Here is a 23161-nt window from a genome sequence, read left to right on the forward strand (position 1 = left end):
GTGAAGAGCCACTAATGATTAATATTGAGAAATATGTAGAATGAAAAATCAAGGAAGAAAGAGACCCTTCCGGGGGGAAATCATTTATATCTCATGTTTGTATGTTACATGGTGTATTATAATAAAAGAGAACCAATCATTTCATTATTCGACTTGTGATGAACCAGAAACATGCATGTGCATATAGAAAAAGCTCAAATTGGTTCCATGGTTTCAACACGTTTCAAACACAATCTAGCTAGCTATGTGGTGGAGCCTTTCCTGATTGCATGCCAATTTGAATAAGAATATGATTTAATGTGATTAGGGAGGGACTTTGAGGGGTTGTATTTCTTTAAGGTGACAACTGGTGTAGGATCAATCTTTTTCTTTATTTCATTAAAGTATGATTTTGATCTGTTCAAGCTTCATGTTGATGCCTTGTGAAAATTAATGAAATATAAATGTTTGGTTCGTGCATGACTCAACCAAATTAATTCAAGCAGGTACAACTCGTTTGATGAGATTATTGGCGGGACTTGATGACAATTATTGCAAAAGCATTTACGAAAAAAAGATATAAGGCTTAATTAGTTTATTCATATATTCACCCTTACATTATCACATCCAATAATTCAAAGATCAATTAATCGAGTTTCGGTTTGATTGACATATCTATTATTACGGTATTTAAGAGTGAACAAAATTTGATTTGACTTGAAAAAAATTGAATTTTCAACTAAACTTGACATTACAAAAATTGACTCTATTTGACATGACCCGTAATTTTATAAATTCAACTCAGGAAAAAATTCAAATAAAGTTTGAGTTATAAAGTAGGGTTTGAATAGCTCAAAATTTTAAATAATTAATGGATTTGTTTTCAAGTTTGAGTAGAGTCTTTCAACTTTGCATGATATATGTATATCACGTATGATATATATATATATATATATGGTCAGTGATGGATCGAGGGAGAGCGGTTGAGGGTGCCCCTGAAAATTTCAAATTCTCGTATTTTAGATTTTTTTATTTGTATTTTGTTTTGATAATTTATTTTTGTCTCTCAAAATTTATAAGTTTACCCCTCCTAACTTAGAATCATGCTTTTGTCCCTCTATATGGTTATAGAAAGTCATTTAAATTAGAATCAATTTGTGTATAACATTATAAGTATTTACAATTAAATTTAAACAGAAACTCTAACAAATCAACTTGACTTGATTAAGAAAAATTTCAAATAAAATTTGAGTTACCCATCAACTCAAGTAACTCAAAAGATTTTAATTTGACTCGATTGAATACTCACCCCTAGCATCATCTATAATAATATGAGTTTAAACCTATTTAAATAAACATGTATTATTTTCTGATTTATGATTGAAATAAAATCAGGATATTCTTGTTATATATATAAAAAAATCTTTCACTAATCTCACAATGACTCAAATGCATTGTCTGTCATAGTTTGTATAGCCAAAAATGGAAATTATAATAAAGATTAAAACTTTCCTAGTAAAAATATCTCAAAGACTATTAGGTTAAGTCCTAAGTGACATGAGTTTTTCATTACAAAATTGGGAATTTCAAATGCTAATTGTGTAGACATTAATTAGTATTATTGTGAACACTTCAACTTCATCAAGTGGCAACAATGCTTGGCTGTAACACTTAATTTGGAAAGTGATTTTCTTTATGCCATTTCATTTTCAGTAGTTTCATTAGTAATCAATAGTATATTTAATGAACTAAATATATGCATTACTACACGTTCCATTTGATCTTTCATTACGACGCGCCTAATATTATTAAATTTATTATTAAATTAATTTATACGAAAAGAAAAAAAAAATCAAAATAAGGGTGATGTTCATTTAGATCTAAATCAGAATTAAATGGATACCAAAAAGAATGTACCAATACAATTACTTTGATTGATATGTCATTGCATAACGTTTCTAAGAGAAAAAAATGAGCCATGGTTTCGGACGAGCCACATAATGACGGGCGAAGCAATATTGGAAGAGTAGATGGGCTCACGATAATTTATAACACTCGAACTTTTATTGATACGAAACAAAAAACGTTACAACGACGTTACCCCAATATTACAATACTGTAATACTACAACAGTAGCTGCGACTTGTTTACAAACACAACATCGCTATTCTAAGCTTAGTTGCTAAGCTATTATTCATTCTGACTTTTCTAAGCCTTCATTTTTCTCACTTGTGTTAATATAAACTAAAGCTATCAACACATATATTTATAGGAGTAATAAACCGCCTATTTTTATGCTCTACATTCTTCTAGCCGCCATTGCTTATTTCTTGCCGTCTTGAATTTGTTTTCCGTCGTAGACATCTTTGTTGCTAAGGGTGTAAACGAGCCAAGTCAAGCCTAAAATAATTCGAGAGCTCGACTCGAACTCGAAAGACAATATTGAAGCTCGACTCAAACTCAAAAGGCTCGAACTCAAAAAAAATCGAGAGCACAACTGAAGCTCAAGACTCGAGCTCGATTAAAACTAGATTTTGAGCTCAATTCAAGCTCGAATCAAGCTCAAGTGCTCACCGCGCGACTCCGTAAATTAAACCAATCAGTTTGGGCTTTAATTTATAGGATCACTTGTGGAGCACTTGCTTCTATCTTAAAGATGTGGGATATCAAGACTTCCCTTCAAATTACTATCGCTTTCTGTAATCCAAACGCCACTTTTCTCTCATCAAATTATCATACCGATGGCTCGTACCAAGCAAACTGCCAGGAAATCAACCGCGGCAAAGCTCCACGCAAGCAGCTAGCCACGAAGGCCGCTAGGAAGTCGGTCGACCAGGACTGTAATACCCAAAAATTTAGACGATGACCAAAATGCAAATTTTGAAAGTTTGATGATCAAAGTAGAAAATTTGGAAAAAGTTTAAGGAATTAAGTGGTGATTTTCTCCAAAAGAATTTTATTTCATAAATGGATTTATTTAATGACCAATTATAAATTTGGTAAAGTTTGGTGATCAAAGTATAAACTTTGGAAAGTTTAGGGACCAAAATGTAATTTTGGAAAAATTACAAATGGGTCACGAAAATAAGAAATAAAAAATATTATTTTCACATTTTAAAATGTTGGAAAATAATATTTAATGGTTTAATTTCATGTTTAGTTTGAATTGTTTGATTAAGTGACTGAATTGCTATTTTTGGAAATTGCAAGGGCAAAACGGTAAAGTGGAAAATTAATTTGTTCATCTTTGACTATTAAAAGATGACAAGATTGATATTTAATTGATTTTGAAGATGATAAGGATATGTATCTTGGTTTTATGGTAATTATGAGGTTATATTAAAGGTATATTAGTATTTTCTCAAGTTAATGATTAAATATTATATTAAAAATGATAATCATGATATGAATCTAAAATATCATGCTAAATGTTCATCTTCTCTAGCAACTTCACGTGAGAAAGCTTGAAGGTAAGAAAATATTTTTATTTTCAATTTTGAGCTAATTCCTTTGGAATTGGAGTTATGTCGTGAGATAGGAAAGCGATCTAAGCGAAAAACGCTATCTTTTGGTACCAATATTGCATTCTAATTTTGCTGGATTTCAAAGATACTAAATCTAAGGGTTTGTGTTCATATAAGGGATCATGAAATTGATGATGAATCTTGATGTTTTAGAGGTTGTAGATTCATTTTCAAGTTTGATTGATGGTTATAACATGTTCAATCTTCCTAGAATTAATTCTTCAAAATTCAGCCAAATTATAAGTTGGAGAAATTTGTTTTTTGATGAGAGTTGATGTAACATCCTTAATATCGGGTTAGTGATCAAATTGTAAAGTTTCAGAATTTGGTGACTAGAGTAGAACAATGGATTAGTTCAATTATTTATTTGAAAATAAATCATAAAAGTTGTTAGTAATTATTAGATTAAGTAAAGGGCAAAATGGTCATTTGATAAGGAAGATTTTTATTTTTCCCTTATAAGATTATGAAACCACGTGGGAAGAGGGAAAAGAAGTTCCAGAGTTCTCTTCATCTTTTTTCTTCCTTCATGCGTGAAAACCAAGAGTCAAAGGTGAGTTTTCTAATTATTGGGTTTTTGGTTAAATTTAAGATTGGTTTTTGATTATTATATGATAACTAAGCTTAAGGAAAGCTTAAATTATCTTAAAATCAAAGTATGATGAAGTTATGAGGGATTAAAGATTTGAGGTTCTTAGAAGAAATCTTGGAATAGAGTTCATAACTTCAATTGGAAGTTAAATTTGACTTGTCACCAATCTAATTAAGAGATATGAAGTAATAAAATGGAATTTGGAACATGTTAGAAATTGAGTATGATTCTTGAATTTCATAAGGAAGATAGGATTTTGAGGTTAAAGATGATTTACATGGATATAAGTTGGTTCAAGTAATGGTAGTTGAGTTTAATGACATAATAGGGGATTAAAATAGAAGAATTAAGGAAGAGTTGATGATTTTCGTGCTAAAATGACAGTTCTGGGCTATGTGCATCGATGCACATTCAATGTGTATCGATGCATCAAGGGTAAAGTTCCAGAAATTGTTCAGTGTGTATCGATGCACCCTTAAAAATGGAAACATCGAATGCAATTAATGCATCGATGCATAAGGAGTGCATCGATGCACATGTTAAGGGATGCATCGATACACTGTAGAATGCATCGATGCACTTCAAAGGGAAATTGAAATAGACATTTCTTTTGATCTAAGAAATGATAGATTAGAGTATATCCATGGAATACTGATATGTATCAATGTATAAACATGTAGATATCGAGCACGAACAAGTTACGGGATGACCATCAAGTTAAGATTCGATCGGAAGAAAGTAAATCATAAAAGGGGATTGGAACTTAGTGAGGCCAAGGTGAGTGTATACAAGTTAGTTTATGATATTTAATGGAAATAAGACTTGCGAAGAGTCTATTTCCTATATTAGAATGCATGAATTTATGATCATATGCATATGTTTGATTTGGGTATATGTGATATATATTACAGTATGTGTTAAATGATTTGTGTGAATATATATATTGTGATAAATTATAGGAATTAATATGAATGATCTATATGATTATATGGGAATGTGAAATAGGTTATGTGATAGGTGACCATATATGTTACATTGTATATGTGATCAATTATAGGAATCAATATAATAGATTTATATGACTACATGAGAAAGGTGATGAGTTAAATAAGATTAGACTATAGAGTAATATGAGAATAATATATTAGTGAAGGGAATTGAGTATAAATGATGATACCAAACCATAAGATAAGTATTTACTTATAGGATAATATGATATTATATGAATATATAGTATAACTTTATGAGGAATAATTGGATGTTATATGATTTAGGTATGATAATGATCCACGTGTAAGTAAATTAAGTAATATATATATATATATATATATATATATATATATAATATATATATATATATATGTTTATAAGTATAATAGGTTATGTAATGTAAGTGCATACTAAGAAATAAAGAATAAGATAGATGATACAATATAAATTATATTATGAATTAGTGATGTAGGAATGCGATATAAATATGCAATAAATCTTATGTGTTATGATAAATATGAACATATGAGAATAAGAGATAAAAACTTGGTGATAGAAGTTATATGACCATGAATTATGTAATATGAATAATTTAAGTGATAGGTAACTATGAGTACTGGAGTATGTATCTATGTGATGTGATATATGAGGTTATATGAAATATTTATTATGAGTATATGAGTATATGAAAAAGAATATAGATTCATGTAAGTTAATAGAAATGAGTTGTGTAAACATGCCTGATATGTATGACATGTTATAGGAACACATGAGAAATGTTATATGCTATAGATATATGAATACAAAATGATATGAGAATTTACATGAACTACGTGATTACATGTATATGTAATGAAGGTACGAGTTTATATGAATATGTGATATGTTTACATTAATATGGAAAAAAAAGAGAAGATAAAAGATAATGCCCATGATATGTCATGAGAGCTAGGGGTATAGTTGACATGCCAAGAGTCGAGGGTCTACACGGTCCTTCGGGACATATATGTATTCTCGGAGCATGTATGAGTCTTTTGAGACACATATTTGGTCCTTTGGCATATGTATATGATTCTTAAGGAATTTTCTATGTGGTCCTTAGGGACATCTTATATGGCACTACGGTGCATTTCTACGCGGCACTTCGGTGCAATTCTACGTGGCACTCCGGTGCATTTATACGAGCTGTGGTGACATCATTAGTGCACAACCTCTATAGACTCATATATCTATAGTTCTCACATGTGTACATGGGCTAATAAAGAAGATGATAAAAAGAACCTTGTATGATTATGTGCCTGTTTGTAATCTTTATGGTGAAACGATATAGGTGATATGATGGTGATGTGTATATAGCTTAGTTAAGAAGAATAGGTACAAGAACATACTCTTATATGTTTTGGGTTAGGAAATATATACTTGAATTATATGATATGGGTATTTCTTTGTGAAGCAATATGTATGTACTTGATATCTATATATTATATATTTATGCTTTGATGCATTTATGGGTTATCATGATTACATGAAATGTGCATAGTAGGAATTAGTTATGATATGTTATAGTCAGTTTGTTATGCCTCACTAAGTCATAGACTTAGCGTGTGATTGTTTCACACGTAGGTTACAGAAGCTAGAAGAGAAGCGAAGAAGAGCAAGACAGGTCAACATCTCCCTTACAAAATTTCAGATAAGAAAATAGATGATTTAAATGTGTTTGGTTATTTTGAATACAGTTGGCATGTACTAATTGATTGAGTTAACTATGCTCTGATCGATTGTGGTTATTGTGGTCAATTTATGTAATTAAACCGCTTTGATTTTGAAAGCTTTAAATTTTCTTTGAATTTTGTCAAGAGTCAAAGTTTGAAAAGTCAATGTGACATCTCATACTCGTATTCGGTACGGGTTGAGGGTGTTACAGTTAATTAAGGATTTGATTGTAGAGATGTTAAATGGTTGATTTCTTGTGTTTTATGGGTTTTGAAGAGTTAAGTGATTTTAAAGAATTGGTTGTAAGAATTGATGAAGAACCTAAGAATGAAGTTAAAGAAAACATTTTGGATTTTGAATCTGGCAGTAGGTTTGGAATTCACCAGGAATTATATAAATAATTTGGAGGTTATTTTTAAATATTATGTTCATATATTGATCTAGTTATGTTTAAAATAATCGGGGATCAATTTCAAGGTGTATACAAAGAGATGTGAATTTTTAACCGAGGAAAGGTCAGAAAATTCGGACAGCAGATTCTGCAAAACAGATTCTGTTGATCAACTTTGAAAATTCACCATAAATTGTACAGAACGAATTAGAAGGAGATCTTTATATGGATAGATTTGTATTCGAGTCTAGTGTTCAAAAATAAACGTAATTAAATTCCAGTGTGTATATCAGTAAAGAATACTGATTCTTTAAAGGTAGTGCAAGTTGTCAGAATATGAAAATTTTAGAAAGTTTGGTGATTGTAATTCAAATTTCGAATTTTGGGAGTGTTATTGTAATTATGCCTTTGTGTACTTGGTGATAATAATTTCAATACTGGAATTTTTGTATTGAAATTCTAAGTGATGAAATGGTGAAGGACCATTTTGTGTAAATTGGAAAAGTTGATTCCAATGTTAAAGGAATTATTAAGAGATACGTATTTTGATAGATAATGAGTTTCAAATATATTATGAAGTTATTATGGGATATATTTGTTAGTACAATACTAACATATGTATCATTATGAATTGATGATTTATACAGATTGGGATTGATTTGTAATCGAAGCAAATCATATATAAAAGGGCTTATGGTGGACAATAGTGAGGCTCATATATTTGAAAGACATAAAGTCAAGGTGGGTGCAATACATGCATGAAATTATACATGGATGTTTTATACATCATCAGGAAGACTTGCGATAAGTCGACATTGTTTATATCAGCATGTTATATGTCATTTTTTTAACTTTGACATGACATTGAAATGTCACGGTATGAGATCAAAATGCATTGATTATGAAAAATGATATTTACCATGAAGGTTTTCGGGTATGAACTGTCCAATGTTAATATTGATAATATACTTTGCCATGGATGGATTGAATAAAATAGACTATATGCCCAAGTAAGTCATTGAGGGCAGGGTATAGTTGGCATGCCATAGAGTATAGCAGCTGCATGTTTATAATACACTTCGGTGTATATGGTGGACACGACCTTATGTGTAATACACTTCAGTATATATGGTGGGCACGACTTTATGTATAGCACTACGGTGCAAATAGTACTCGAATACCCAGGATCCTCAGGGTTGTATATTGGGCTATAGGCTGTAACATCCTCAATACCGGGTTAGTGATCAAATTGTAAAGTTTCAGAATTTGATGACTAAAGTAGAAGAATGAAATAATTCAATGATTATTTGTATATATATTGAAGGTTATTTAGTAATTATTAAAGGAAATTAAGGGTTAAATGGTCATTTGATCATTCAAGGAATGATATACACGTGAAAAGGGAGAGAACTCTCCAGAGTGCTCTTCTCCTTTCTTCTTCTTCATACGTGGGAGAGCAAGCCAAAGGTAAGTTTCTTTGTTTGTAAATGAATTGTTGATTTTAAGGTTATGTTTTGATTATTAGATGATAACTAAGCTTAAGGAAAGCTTAAATCATCTTAAAAACAAATGATGGAGGGGTTAAGAGAGATTAAAGATTTGGAGATTTTATATGAAACTTTGGAAAAGAATTGATAAGTAGAATTTGAAGTTAAATTTGACTTGTCAATGGTTAGATTAAGAGATTTGGAGTGATAGAATTTGATTTTGAACATATAGAAAATTTGATATGATTTTTGAATTACATATGGAAGATAGGATTTTGAGGTTTAAGATGAAATAAATGAATATAGATTGGTTTAAGTATGTGTACTAGAGTTAAGAATGGAAAGGAGATGATATATGAAGTGTTTGAGGGAAAATGAAGTAATTTTCGGGTTGAAAATATGATTTCTGGGCAAGGGGAATCGGTACCCATTCAAGGGGAACCGATACCCCTTCAAACGACAGAATTCCAGAATGTCTGGAGGGAATCGATACCCCATAGGGGGGGAACCGATTCCCCCTAAAGGAAAATTGTGAATATGGGTTTAATAAGTTCGTTTAAGTTGCTAGTATCCAATTACAAGGTGTAGGTATCTAATGATTGCCTCAAAATGTACATTTATGTAGATTCAGAGCCTAAACGAGTTCCGGAATCATTGACAAGTAAGATCGATAAAAAGGGAAGATAAGAGATTGGAATGGACTAGTGAGGCCAGGTGAGTGCATATTAATTAGTTTATGGTGCTAAATGGAAACAAGACTTGCGACAAGTCTATTTCCTCTGTTAGAATGCATGAATATATGATTATACGTATATGAATGACATGAATTATATGTATGCATGATTATATGTGTTAACATGCTTTTGAATGTAATGTTATGAGAAGTATGTACTATGTAATGTATATATATGAACATATGTGAAACTGAACTGTGTGACTGCATGAGAAAGATATGAGCCATATGACATGATATATGTGAACATGAGAAAACAAAGTATAAGATATGAACTATGTGATCCTATGAGAATATGAAAAGCTATGTGACTACATGTATATGTGAAAGAAGCTATGAGCTTATATGGCATGTGATATGAAATATATATGTGAAAACAAATATATGTTATGAGATAAGATCTACGTGATTACATGCAACATATGATATTAGATATATGTTTACACATACTTGTGGTATGTGACAGAAAAGAAAAGATATGTGGTTATAAGAGAAAGAATATGAATAAGTAATGTGAACTGTTATAAAGGATAATGCCCATGTTATGTGATATGAGAGCTAGGGGTATAGTTGGCATGCCAAGGGTCGAGGGTTTACCTATGTTCTTCGGGACATATGGACTGTTTACCTATGTTCTTCGGAACATACGGACTGTTTACCTATGTTCTTCGGAACATACGGACTGTTTACCTATGTCCTTCGGGACATATGGACTGATTACCTAGGTTCTTCGGAATCTATGGACTGGTCCTTTGGGACATTGATCGAGCTGTAGTGACAGCATATGTGTGCACAACCTCAATGTACTCACATACCTTAAGTTCTCACTAGTGTACATGGGCTAATAAAGTAATTAAACAAGCATACTGAATGTGATATGTATACGATGGGTTTATAAGTGGTTTGAAATGTGTTACGTGAACCATATGATGAATTATGTGTCTGTATGTATTTACTGTAATTAATCTGATATGATTTTATGATACGAAGAATGCATGGAATTGCTATAACATGATAGAAAAGAACATGCATGTATCGATATATGTTTGAAAGTGTATTATAAGTCGTTATGCCTCACTAAGTCTTCGACTTAGCGTGTGATTGTTTCACGCGTAGGTTTCGAGAAGAGTAAAGAGTGATGCGGAGCAAGACAGGTCAGTTTCCTTACCAAAAGATCAGATCAGAAATGTTTGACAAAGTATGTATTTGTTTATGTATAAAGTGTTGGCATGTAATAAGTCATTAAGTACGAGCACTCTGATAAAGTCTGTATTTGTTTTAAATAAAGTTTTAAATTTCCCGGGATTTTTCTTAAGAGTCAAGGTTTGAAAAGTCAATGTGACACTTCGGACTCGTACCCGGGTCGGATACGGGTTGGGGGTGTTACATTTAATGGTATCAGAGCTAAGGTTTAGCCGATTCTCGGCATAAACCGAAGTCCAAAGTGTCATAAAAGGTGTACATGCCAACATAGATTGAAAAATTTCTGATCTGATAGTGTAAGGAATATGTTGTCTTGCTAATAGAATAAGAATAGTTTAATACAGTAGAAATCCGATCGTGATAATTTCAAAGTAAGTGAAAGGTGATATTCCTGATTGTGATAGCTATTCACTTGCCCTGGCCAGGGATGAAGAGCGGACACCTCAGGAAATGCCTAGTAAGATCAAAAGTTGATTTCAGAAAGCTGAAATCATATCTGAATAATGATAGAAAGTTTTCATCGTTTGAAATCGGAAAACGATATAGAGTTATTATGTGGATAAGATAGAATATGGTGAACGGGTGTCACCATAAGAATGTTAAAAGATCTAAGGACGTGATGAGTACGTATAGAAGAACTTAAGGATAAGTGCATCAGTGACAAGTGTATAGATGTATAAAGTCAGAGTTTATGAATTTGAAACGAAGTGATAGTATTGCGCATAAACAAGAGTATGTTTATGATAAGGGTTTGCAGTTAAGATGAAAAGAGTTAGTATGGGCTAACTAGAGTATGTGATAAAATGTACTGGAATTATAAGATTATAAGATATTGTCAGGATATGAGAACCAAATCCGTAATGGATCTGGATACAGTTGCATATTTGGATCATAGTAATGTGTATAGTAAAGGAAAAGGAAGTAAGAATTTGTATATTTAAGTAAAGCTGAGGATTGATAAGAAGAGTTTGAGAATATGTATATCGATGATCAGATTATAGGCCACAGGAAGTCAGAATGTTGAGTTTGAGTAAAAGAAATTTCAGGATGTATGAGAATAGAGGTGAAATTGATAAGTTGAGTAAGCGAATGTTAAGATAATTTAGATTGGAAAGAATGTATATGATTGGTATAAGAGGGCTTGTGCCCTAGACTGAACCAAAGTTATTATCTAGCTGTCAGAGTAAAGGTGCTAGAGTTATAAGATTGGAGGAAAGATATAGTGGAGTTAATTGATTATGATAATTTGAATATAATTTATATTCTGAGCAGATAGCTATGATGTAGAAACAGAGATAAGTATTTGCATGGAACTTTCAGAAGGAAAATACAAGTATAAGAAATGATAAAGAATGAAGTTATGTATAAGAAATGGGTTATTAGAGTAATGAGGATGCAATGAAGATTGGTACATAAAGATGAGTATAAGTGATAAGACAAGAGTGTGATATGAAAGGAATATATGATTATGTATAAGGAGAAGGAATAAAGAAATGAAAGGGATTGATTTAAAGGATCAGATACGATAAATATGGAAGTACAGAGGACAGTTTTGATATAGAGTAATGAGATGAATGTTACTGTCAACGTGATGATGACATTATATGAAATTTTAGAAAGGTCAAAGGAAAAATGCATAATAGAATGAGAGAAAAGACACAATGGATTGGTATTATTGGTTATTGTTTATATGATACGACAGAAGATGAAGGTATAAACGAAAAATAGTCGAAAAACTAAAGGATTAAAAGTAAATTTCTGATGATGACAAGAAGAATAAGTCAGGGAAGCAACATAAGAACATTAGAAGATATGTCCTATTAAGATGTGCAGTAAAATTCGAGGACGAATTTTCTTATAAGGAGGGGAGATTTGTAACATCCTCAATACCGGGTTAGTGATCAAATTGTAAAGTTTCAGAATTTGATGACTAAAGTAGAAGAATGAAATAATTCAATGATTATTTGTATATATTGAAGGTTATTTAGTAATTATTAAAGGAAATTAAGGGTTAAATGGTCATTTGATCATTCAAGGAATGATATACACGTGAAAAGGGAGAGAACTCTCCAGAGTGCTCTTCTCCTTTCTTCTTCTTCATACGTGGGAGAGCAAGCCAAAGGTAAGTTTCTTTGTTTGTAAATGAATTGTTGATTTTAAGGTTATGTTTTGATTATTAGATGATAACTAAGCTTAAGGAAAGCTTAAATCATCTTAAAACAAATGATGAGGGGTTAAGAGAGATTAAAGATTTGGAGATTTTATATGAAACTTTGGAAAGAATTGATAAGTAGAATTTGAAGTTAAATTTGACTTGTCAATGGTTAGATTAAGAGATTTGGAGTGATAGAATTTGATTTTGAACATATAGAAATTTGATATGATTTTTGAATTACATATGGAAGATAGGATTTTGAGGTTTAAGATGAAATAAATGAATATGATTGGTTTAAGTATGTGTACTAGAGTTAAGAATGGAAAGGAGATGATATATGAAGTGTTTGAGGGAAAATGAAGTAATTTTCGGGTTGAAAATATGATTTCTGGGCAAGGGGAATCGGTACCCATTCAAGGGGAACCGATACCCCTTCAAACGACAGAATTCCAGAATGTCTGGAGGGAATCGATACCCCATAGGGGGGGAACCGATTCCCCCTAAAGGAAAATTGTGAATATGGGTTTAATAAGTTCGTTTAAGTTGCTAGTATCCAATTACAAGGTGTAGGTATCTAATGATTGCCTCAAAATGTACATTTATGTAGATTCAGAGCCTAAACGAGTTCCGGAATCATTGACAAGTAAGATCGATAAAAAGGGAAGATAAGAGATTGGAATGGACTAGTGAGGCCAGGTGAGTGCATATTAATTAGTTTATGGTGCTAAATGGAAACAGACTTGCGACAAGTCTATTTCCTCTGTTAGAATGCATGAATATATGATTATACGTATATGAATGACATGATTATATGTATGCATGATTATATGTGTTAACATGCTTTTGAATGTAATGTTATGAGAAGTATGTACTATGTAATGTATATATGAACATATGTGAAACTGAACTGTGTGACTGCATGAGAAAGATATGAGCCATATGACATGATATGTGAACATGAGAAAACAAAGTATAAGATATGAACTATGTGATCCTATGAGAATATGAAAGAAGCTATGTGACTACATGTATATGTGAAAGAAGCTATGAGCTTATATGGCATGTGATATGAAATATATATGTGAAAACAAATATATGTTATGAGATAAGATCTACGTGATTACATGCAACATATGATATTAGATATATGTTTACACATACTTGTGGTATGTGACAGAAAAGAAAAGATATGTGGTTATAAGAGAAAGAATATGAATAAGTAATGTGAACTGTTATAAAGGATAATGCCCATGTTATGTGATATGAGAGCTAGGGGTATAGTTGGCATGCCAAGGGTCGAGGGTTTACCTATGTTCTTCGGGACATATGGACTGTTTACCTATGTTCTTCGGAACATACGGACTGTTTACCTATGTTCTTCGGAACATACGGACTGTTTACCTATGTCCTTCGGGACATATGGACTGATTACCTAGGTTCTTCGGAATCTATGGACTGGTCCTTTGGGACATTGATCGAGCTGTAGTGACAGCATATGTGTGCACAACCTCAATGTACTCACATACCTTAAGTTCTCACTAGTGTACATGGCTAATAAAGTAATTAAACAAGCATACTGAATGTGATATGTATACGATGGGTTTATAAGTGGTTTGAAATGTGTTACGTGAACCATATGATGAATTATGTGTCTGTATGTATTTACTGTAATTAATCTGATATGATTTATATGATACGAAGAATGCATGGAATTGCTATAACATGATAGAAAAGAACATGCATGTATCGATATATGTTTGAAAGTGTATTATAAGTCGTTATGCCTCACTAAGTCTTCGACTTAGCGTGTGATTGTTTCACGCGTAGGTTTCGAGAAGAGTAAAGAGTGATGCGGAGCAAGACAGGTCAGTTTCCTTACCAAAAGATCAGATCAGAAATGTTTGACAAAGTATGTATTTGTTTATGTATAAAGTGTTGGCATGTAATAAGTCATTAAGTACGAGCACTCTGATAAAGTCTGTATTTTGTTTTAAATAAAGTTTTAAATTTCCCGGGATTTTTCTTAAGAGTCAAGGTTTGAAAAGTCAATGTGACACTTCGGACTCGTACCCGGTCGGATACGGGTTGGGGTGTTACATTTAATGGTATCAGAGCTAAGGTTTAGCCGATTCTCGGCATAAACCGAAGTCCAAAGTGTCATAAAAGGTGTACATGCCAACATAGATTGAAAATTTCTGATCTGATAGTGTAAGGAATATTGTCTTGCTAATAGAATAAGAATAGTTTAATACAGTAGAAATCCGATCGTGATAATTTCAAAGTAAGTGAAAGGTGATATTCCTGATTGTGATAGCTATTCACTTGCCCTGGCCAGGCAGGATGAAGAGCGGACACCTCAGGAAATGCCTAGTAAGATCAAAGTTGATTTCAGAAAGCTGAAATCATATCTGAATAATGATAGAAAGTTTTCATCGTTTGAAATCGGAAAAACGATATAGAGTTATTATGTGGATAAGATAGAATAGGTGAACGGGTGTCACCATAAGAATGTTAAAAAGATCTAAGGACGTGATGAGTACGTATAGAAGAACTTAAGGATAAGTGCATCAGTGACAAGTGTATAAGATGTATAAAGTCAGAGTTTATGAATTTGAAACGAAGTGATAGTATTGCGCATAACAAGAGTATGTTTATGATAAGGGTTTGCAGTTAAGATGAAAAGAGTTAGTATGGGCTAACTAGAGTATGTGATAAAAATGTACTGGAATTATAAGATTATAAGATATTGTCAGGATATGAGAACCAAATCCGTAATGGATCTGGATACAGTTGCATATTTGGATCATAGTAATGTGGTATAGTAAAGGAAAAGGAAGTAAGAATTTGTATATTTAAGTAAAGCTGAGGATTGATAAGAGAGTTTGAGAATATGTATATCGATGATCAGATTATAGGCCACAGGAAGTCAGAATGTTGAGTTTGAGTAAAAGAAATTTCAGGATGTATGAGAATAGAGGTGAAATTGATAAGTTGAGTAAGCGAATGTTAAGATAATTTAGATTGGAAAGAATGTATATGATTGGTATAAGAGGGCTTGTGCCCTAGACTGAACCAAAGTTATTATCTAGCTGTCAGAGTAAAGGTGCTAGAGTTATAAGATTGGAGGAAAGATATAGTGGAGTTAATTGATTATGATATGAATTTGAATATAATTTATATTCTGAGCAGATAGCTATGATGTAGAAACAGAGATAAGTATTTGCATGGAACTTTCAGGAAGGAAAATACAAGTATAAGAAATGATAAAGAATGAAGTTATGTATAAGAAATTGGTTATTAGAGTAATGAGGATGCAATGAAGATTGGTACATAAAGATGAGTATAAGTGATAAGACAAGAGTGTGAATATGAAAGGAAATATATGATTTATGTATAAGGAAGAAGGAATAAAGAAATGAAAGGGATTGATTTAAAGGATCAGATACGATAAATATGGAAGTACAGAGGACAGTTTTGATATAGAGTAATGAGATGAATGTTACTGTCAACGTGATGAGTGACATTATATGAAATTTTAGAAAGGTCAAAGGAAAAATGCATAATAGAATGAGAGAAAAGACAACAATGGATTGGTATTATTGGTTATTGTTTATATGATATACGACAGAAGATGAAGGTATAAACGAAAAATATAGTCGAAAAACTAAAGGATTAAAAAGTAAATTTCTGATGATGACAAGAAAGAATAAGTCAGGGGAAGCAACATAAGAACATTAGAAGATATGTTCCTATTAAGATGTGCAGTGAAAATTCGAGGACGAATTTTCTTATAAGGAGGGGAGATTTGTAACATCCTCAATACCGGGTTAGTGATCAAATTGTAAAGTTTCAGAATTTGATGACTAAAGTAGAAGAATGAAATAATTCAATGATTATTTGTATATATATTGAAGGTTATTTAGTAATTATTAAAGGAAATTAAGGGTTAAATGGTCATTTGATCATTCAAGGAATGATATACACGTGAAAAGGGAGAGAACTCTCCAGAGTGCTCTTCTCCTTTCTTCTTCTTCATACGTGGGGAGAGCAAGCCAAAGGTAAGTTTCTTTGTTTGTAAATGAATTGTTGATTTTAAGGTTATGTTTTGATTATTAGATGATAACTAAGCTTAAGGAAAGCTTAAATCATCTTAAAAACAAATGATGGAGGGGTTAAGAGAGATTAAAGATTTGGAGATTTTATATGAAACTTTGGAAAAGAATTGATAAGTAGAATTTGAAGTTAAATTTGACTTGTCAATGGTTAGATTAAGAGATTTGGAGTGATAGAATTTGATTTTGAACATATAGAAATTTGATATGATTTTTGAATTACATATGGAAGATAGGATTTTGAGGTTTAAGATGAAATAAATGAATATAGATTGGTTTAAGTATGTGTACTAGAGTTAAGAATGGAAAGGAGATGATATATGAAGTGTTTGAGGGAAAATGAAGTAATTTTCGGGTTGAAAATATGATTTCTGGGCAAGGGGAATCGGTACCCATTCAAGGGGAACCGATACCCCTTCAAACGACAGAATTCCAGAATGTCTGGAGGGAATCGATACCCCATAGGGGGGAACCGATTCCCCCTAAAGGAAAATTGTGAATATGGGTTTAATAAGTTCGTTTAAGTTGCTAGTATCCAATTACAAGGTGTAGGTATCTAATGATTGCCTCAAAATGTACATTTATGTAGATTCAGAGCCTAAACGAGTTCCGGAATCATTGACAAGTAAGATCGATAAAAAGGGAAGATAAGAGATTGGAATGGACTAGTGAGGCCAGGTGAGTGCATTAATTAGTTTATGGTGCTAAATGGAAACAAGACTTGCGACAAGTCTATTTCCTCTGTTAGAATGCATGAATATATGATTATACGTATATGAATGACATGAATTATATGTATGCATGATTATATGTGTTAACATGCTTTTGAATGTAATGTTATGAGAAGTATGTACTATGTAATGTATATATATGAACATATGTGAAACTGAACTGTGTGACTGCATGAGAAAGATATGAGCCATATGACATGATATATGTGAACATGAGAAAACAAAGTATAAGATATGAACTATGTGATCCTATGAGAATATGAAAAGAAGCTATGTGACTACATGTATATGTGAAAGAAGCTATGAGCTTATATGGCATGTGATATGAAATATATATGTGAAAACAAATATATGTTATGAGATAAGATCTACGTGATTACATGCAACATATGATATTAGATATATGTTTACACATACTTGTGGTATGTGACAGAAAAGAAAAGATATGTGGTTATAAGAGAAAGAATATGAATAAGTAATGTGAACTGTTATAAAGGATAATGCCCATGTTATGTGATATGAGAGCTAGGGGTATAGTTGGCATGCCAAGGGTCGAGGGTTTACCTATGTTCTTCGGGACATATGGACTGTTTACCTATGTTCTTCGGAACATACGGACTGTTTACCTATGTTCTTCGGAACATACGGACTGTTTACCTATGTCCTTCGGGACATATGGACTGATTACCTAGGTTCTTCGGAATCTATGGACTGGTCCTTTGGGACATTGATCGAGCTGTAGTGACAGCATATGTGTGCACAACCTCAATGTACTCACATACCTTAAGTTCTCACTAGTGTACATGGGCTAATAAAGTAATTAAACAAGCATACTGAATGTGATATGTATACGATGGGTTTATAAGTGGTTTGAAATGTGTTACGTGAACCATATGATGAATTATGTGTCTGTATGTATTTACTGTAATTAATCTGATATGATTTTATATGATACGAAGAATGCATGGAATTGCTATAACATGATAGAAAAGAACATGCATGTATCGATATATGTTTGAAAGTGTATTATAAGTCGTTATGCCTCACTAAGTCTTCGACTTAGCGTGTGATTGTTTCACGCGTAGGTTTCGAGAAGAGTAAAGAGTGATGCGGAGCAAGACAGGTCAGTTTCCTTACCAAAAGATCAGATCAGAAATGTTTGACAAAGTATGTATTTGTTTATGTATAAAGTGTTGGCATGTAATAAGTCATTAAGTACGAGCACTCTGATAAGTCTGTATTTTGTTTAAATAAAGTTTTAAATTTCCCGGGATTTTTCTTAAGAGTCAAGGTTTGAAAAGTCAATGTGACACTTCGGACTCGTACCCGGGTCGGATACGGGTTGGGGGTGTTACATAGGCTATGGTTTATTGCTTAATAAATGGTAAGCATACAAATAAGCTTACAGGCTTTTGGAATAATGGCAAGTATATGGGTAAAATAAGCTTACGAGCTTATAAGATTAAATGGTAAGTATTTTGTATAAAATAAGCTTATGAGCTTATGGAATTTAAATGATAATTATTTTGGTAAAATAAACTTACGAGCTTATGTGATAAAAGATTTTATATTATTTTGATCATGGTAAAATATTGGATATGTTAGTAAAATGATTTTATGGAAATTTGATTTTTGACATTGAAAATCATGTATGAATTGTATTGCACTGTTAAATGTTTTAATTGCCTCACTAAGTATATACTTAGCGTGTGATGATTTTCACACGTAAGTAAAAAGTCAGTAGTAGATTAAAGAGTTCAAAGTGACATCAAGCATCGAGAGGTATATTTCAATATCAGTAAGACATCCTACGATGGAATTTGATTTTAGATAGTGGCATGTAATTTGAAAATGTTCAAATTATTTGTTGAATAAATTTTGGAAATTTTTATAGAGATGAAAGGTTAATTTTTATGAATTTATATGTATTTTCGGAAGTTACTGTAGCATGAACAATAACCACAATTTTAAGCAAAATTTTTCAGAATGTTCATCCCTATTGTTCACTATTTAAGAAAAAAAAACTTTTGAATTAAATTGGTTAGAATGAAACTTAATTTTTATGATATGATATTTTTATAATATCAATTACCATTTTATTTTAATAAATTTTAAATTGTTTTTGAATTGAAAAATAGTTTTTTGAAATACGAGAGACATCGTAATCTGTATAGATATAATTATACGGGTTATGGGTGTTACAATGACGGAGGACAACAGCCGAGCCTGCTAGAAAGGGCCTTACTTGCAATGCTTTGTTTGGTCTTGGGTTGCCAGAACTTGTCGTTATTGCTGGAGTGGCTGCTCTTGTGTTTGGACCTAAAAAGTTGCCTGAAGTTGGCAAGACTATTGGGAAAACTGTCAAGAGTTTTCAGCAGGTTTGTCGATTTCCTCACCTGGGTTTTTGCTCAATATGTAAAATGAACAAGAATTTGAATCCTTTTCTTCCTCTGTTCAAAAATGGTTCCTTTGCTATTGGGTTGTTCTAAAAATGGAAGCTTTGGTGTTTTCACTGAGGAACCTTTAGGGGGGAAATGAAAAGTGAGGAAATTCTTTACTGTTGTTTAACTAGGTGAGCAATTAGAACATTCAGATGGCTTTTTATGGTGTATTGATTGAGATTCAAATTTGAGAGATGATTGAGCTAGGAAATGATAAATTTAATTTGATTGTTTCTTAAACGTCCCATGTTTTGCATTTGAGCGATATTTGGCATTTCTTTGAATCATAACTGAAGGTAGCTCTACAAGCTTGGTTTCCTTGGAATCATTACTGAAATTTCATCTGTAGATCAATAATAATGATTATTGAGTTTGAGTAACTTCAATATTATACCCTTTTGACTACCATTCATGGTACACTCATTGTCTTTGTGGAACTTTATCTGAATAAGTAGGGTTGCTAGTTCTACCGGAAGTGTTCAAGTTGCTAGCAGAAGTTCGTAGCACTGTCAGATTGCTTGTTGTTGGTGAAGTCTTTATTTCAAACACAGATTAATCACATAGCGAGAATGAAATAAACAATAACACTAAAATACATTTGTTCTACTAAAGCAATGTATAATACCAATGGAACTAAAACAGAAAAATTATGTACCTTCTTTCTTGTGTCCTGTAAAAAAAAGACAGTAGGAAATCCAAGTGTAAGACAACTCTGTTTTCTTAGGAGTTTCGTGTTTAAGGTAAAATCACTACGTTATTTCAAACTGACATCATGTAGTTTTCTAGGGACGGGTTATTACTTGATGGTTCCTGTTAGTGAACTTCCTATTCTTATAATGAACTATGTTCTTTTGCAATCCCTTAAGATTTTATTTCTTTTGCAACTATTTTGCAATCTAGAAAGAACAGAGCAATCCGTGGAGAATTCCACAGCCATTGTTGAAGAGAAGAAACCAGATCTTGAGGACTCTAGCTCAAAGGAGAACGTTTGAGTTCGCGCAACCATTATTTAGTCGATAATTTTTCTGAACTCGTTTCTATGTTGTACCGATGAACATCGAACAAATAATTTTGAATGTAGATTGGTTATGTTAGTGATTGTTTAATTAAACGGTTAGACAATCTTTCAATACACTTGTTTCCGGTAATATTTTGACTGTTGAGTTGCTCGTATAATTACAGGAAAAGGGGGATTTGATTCACAATTTACATGAAAAAAAGAGAGGAAAACATTGTTATGAACTTCATATGTTTTCCTTTTGTACAGATTCCATAAGGAAATAAACACAAACACCCCAGGCTGTACATGAAAATATGTTTTTCTTCTTCCTTTTTCAGGTTATGCCTCAGAAAAAAAAATCAAGGATCAATCTTCTCTGTTGCTAAATGAACAAAGAACAAAAAAAAATCTAGATCCAAGCTTCTTCTTTAGATAGCCTCAAGTTAAAAGAGTTTGATCTTTTTCTTCATGAGTTCATGTCATCATGTTGGTGAGTCAGTGCTTGAAAGCAATGACAGTGTCGATAATCATCATTAAAATATGATAAAAATCATGTCTCAATCAGCAAGTTGTGTATATTTATTTTGCATGTTGATATGTTTATGTATAAGTATATGAATGATATATTTATGAGTCACATAACATCATTTTGCATAATTTGTATGCTACCTTCATGTGCATAACTTAACACCTATCACATAATCGGATTAAGAGTTTAGGGTTTAGGGTTTAGTATTTATGGTTTAAGGTTTAGGTTTATAGTTTAGGGTTTAGGGCTCATTGCAATTTAATCGACTTGGTACCGATTTATGAGATAAGTACAATATAATATTTTGATATTAAATGCTCAAACCCTTGATATTTATGATATTTGAACCCAAAACCTCAAAATAATACAACAATTTAAATAATTAGTTATTAAAAATATTATCATTAGAAATATATTTTTAATAAGGGTTTTGTTAAATTGTTTTTTTTTTAATTTTAATAATCTTTTTTCTATAATCGATTTGTCTTGTTTTACTTTATATGGTACATGTTAGTAGTAGGGACTAGGGGTGATCATTTTCTCTCAAATATGATTTGATGCCATTAATTTTGTTAATTAAGATATTAATGTAAGTCTAAATGAGTTTTTTCTTTCTTAATTCTTTATAAAATCGGTTACACTCTATTTTGATATATATTTTTAAATTATTAATATTTAAATTGAATCATATTTTTATTTTATTATATTTTTAAAATTTTATAGAATTTTTAATATATTTTTAAAATTTTATAATTATCAATAATGTATTTTTAATATATTTTTAATAATGTAATTTTAAAAAATCTAAAATTATAATATAATATTTTTTCGAGCTGCTCACGAGCTTTTCGAGTCGAATATCGAGTAGCTCGTTTCGGCTCATTAAGAACTCGAGTCGAGCTTGAGCTCGAGTCGAGTCCATTCGATCCGAGTATTTATCGAGCCTTGATTGAGTCATTCTCGAGTAGCTCGCGATCTGTCTCGTCTCATTTACAGCCCTATTTACTGCAATCTTATCTTAATTGATAAGCACTTGTATTTGCTCCAGCCACGTGGTCCTTGTTCTACCATAAGCCATTTCCCATGTGTTTTTTCTACAAGAATCTTTTCTTTTGTCCCCACCTTTTGTTTGTCACCTTTTTATGATTTTGCTTCCACGTTGACATGCTTAATTGTTAAACATGTAACTACTGCCACCATTCTTTGTAAATAGCACATGTTAATTCAAGTAGCTTATATACAATTCTTGCCGACATATTATTGCAAAGTTAAGTTTGACTTCCAATACTCCCCCTCAAACTTGATTTTCCATTCCAAGCTTTTCTTTGCTTATCATCTCCAATCGATTCTTCATTTCTTGGCAAGCGCACGCTGCTGCGGCTATATATTTTTCTTTACTTTTTCGGCACCTTGTAGAGATTTTTGCAAAATCTCCCACGCTTGTTTTGCGGTTTTCGCATTAGAATTTTTTTCAAAGGTAGATTCGTCTACTCCTTGAAAAATAAAGAACAACGCTCTTTTATCTTTTTTCCAGAATTCCTTCAATACCTTCTTTTCTTCATTGGCCAGGGTTGCTTCTGC

The 23161-nt window shown here is 31.9% G+C and overlaps 1 long non-coding RNA gene across 1 annotated transcript; it reads left to right on the forward strand.

Annotated features, from left to right (window-relative positions):
* The first annotated feature begins 10533 nt into the window (after positions 1–10533).
* On the forward strand, positions 10534–21336 carry LOC120139936. Its single transcript, XR_005517685.1, has 4 exons — positions 10534–10544; positions 10936–10945; positions 11830–11834; positions 21234–21336. It is a non-coding gene; the product is annotated as an uncharacterized LOC120139936 (long non-coding RNA).
* The last annotated feature ends 1825 nt before the right edge of the window (positions 21337–23161 follow it).

The sequence above is a fragment of the Hibiscus syriacus genome, unplaced genomic scaffold, assembly GCF_006381635.1.
Source record: "Hibiscus syriacus cultivar Baekdansim isolate YM2019G1 unplaced genomic scaffold, ASM638163v2 tig00110777_pilon, whole genome shotgun sequence".
Lineage (NCBI taxonomy): Eukaryota > Viridiplantae > Streptophyta > Magnoliopsida > Malvales > Malvaceae > Hibiscus > Hibiscus syriacus.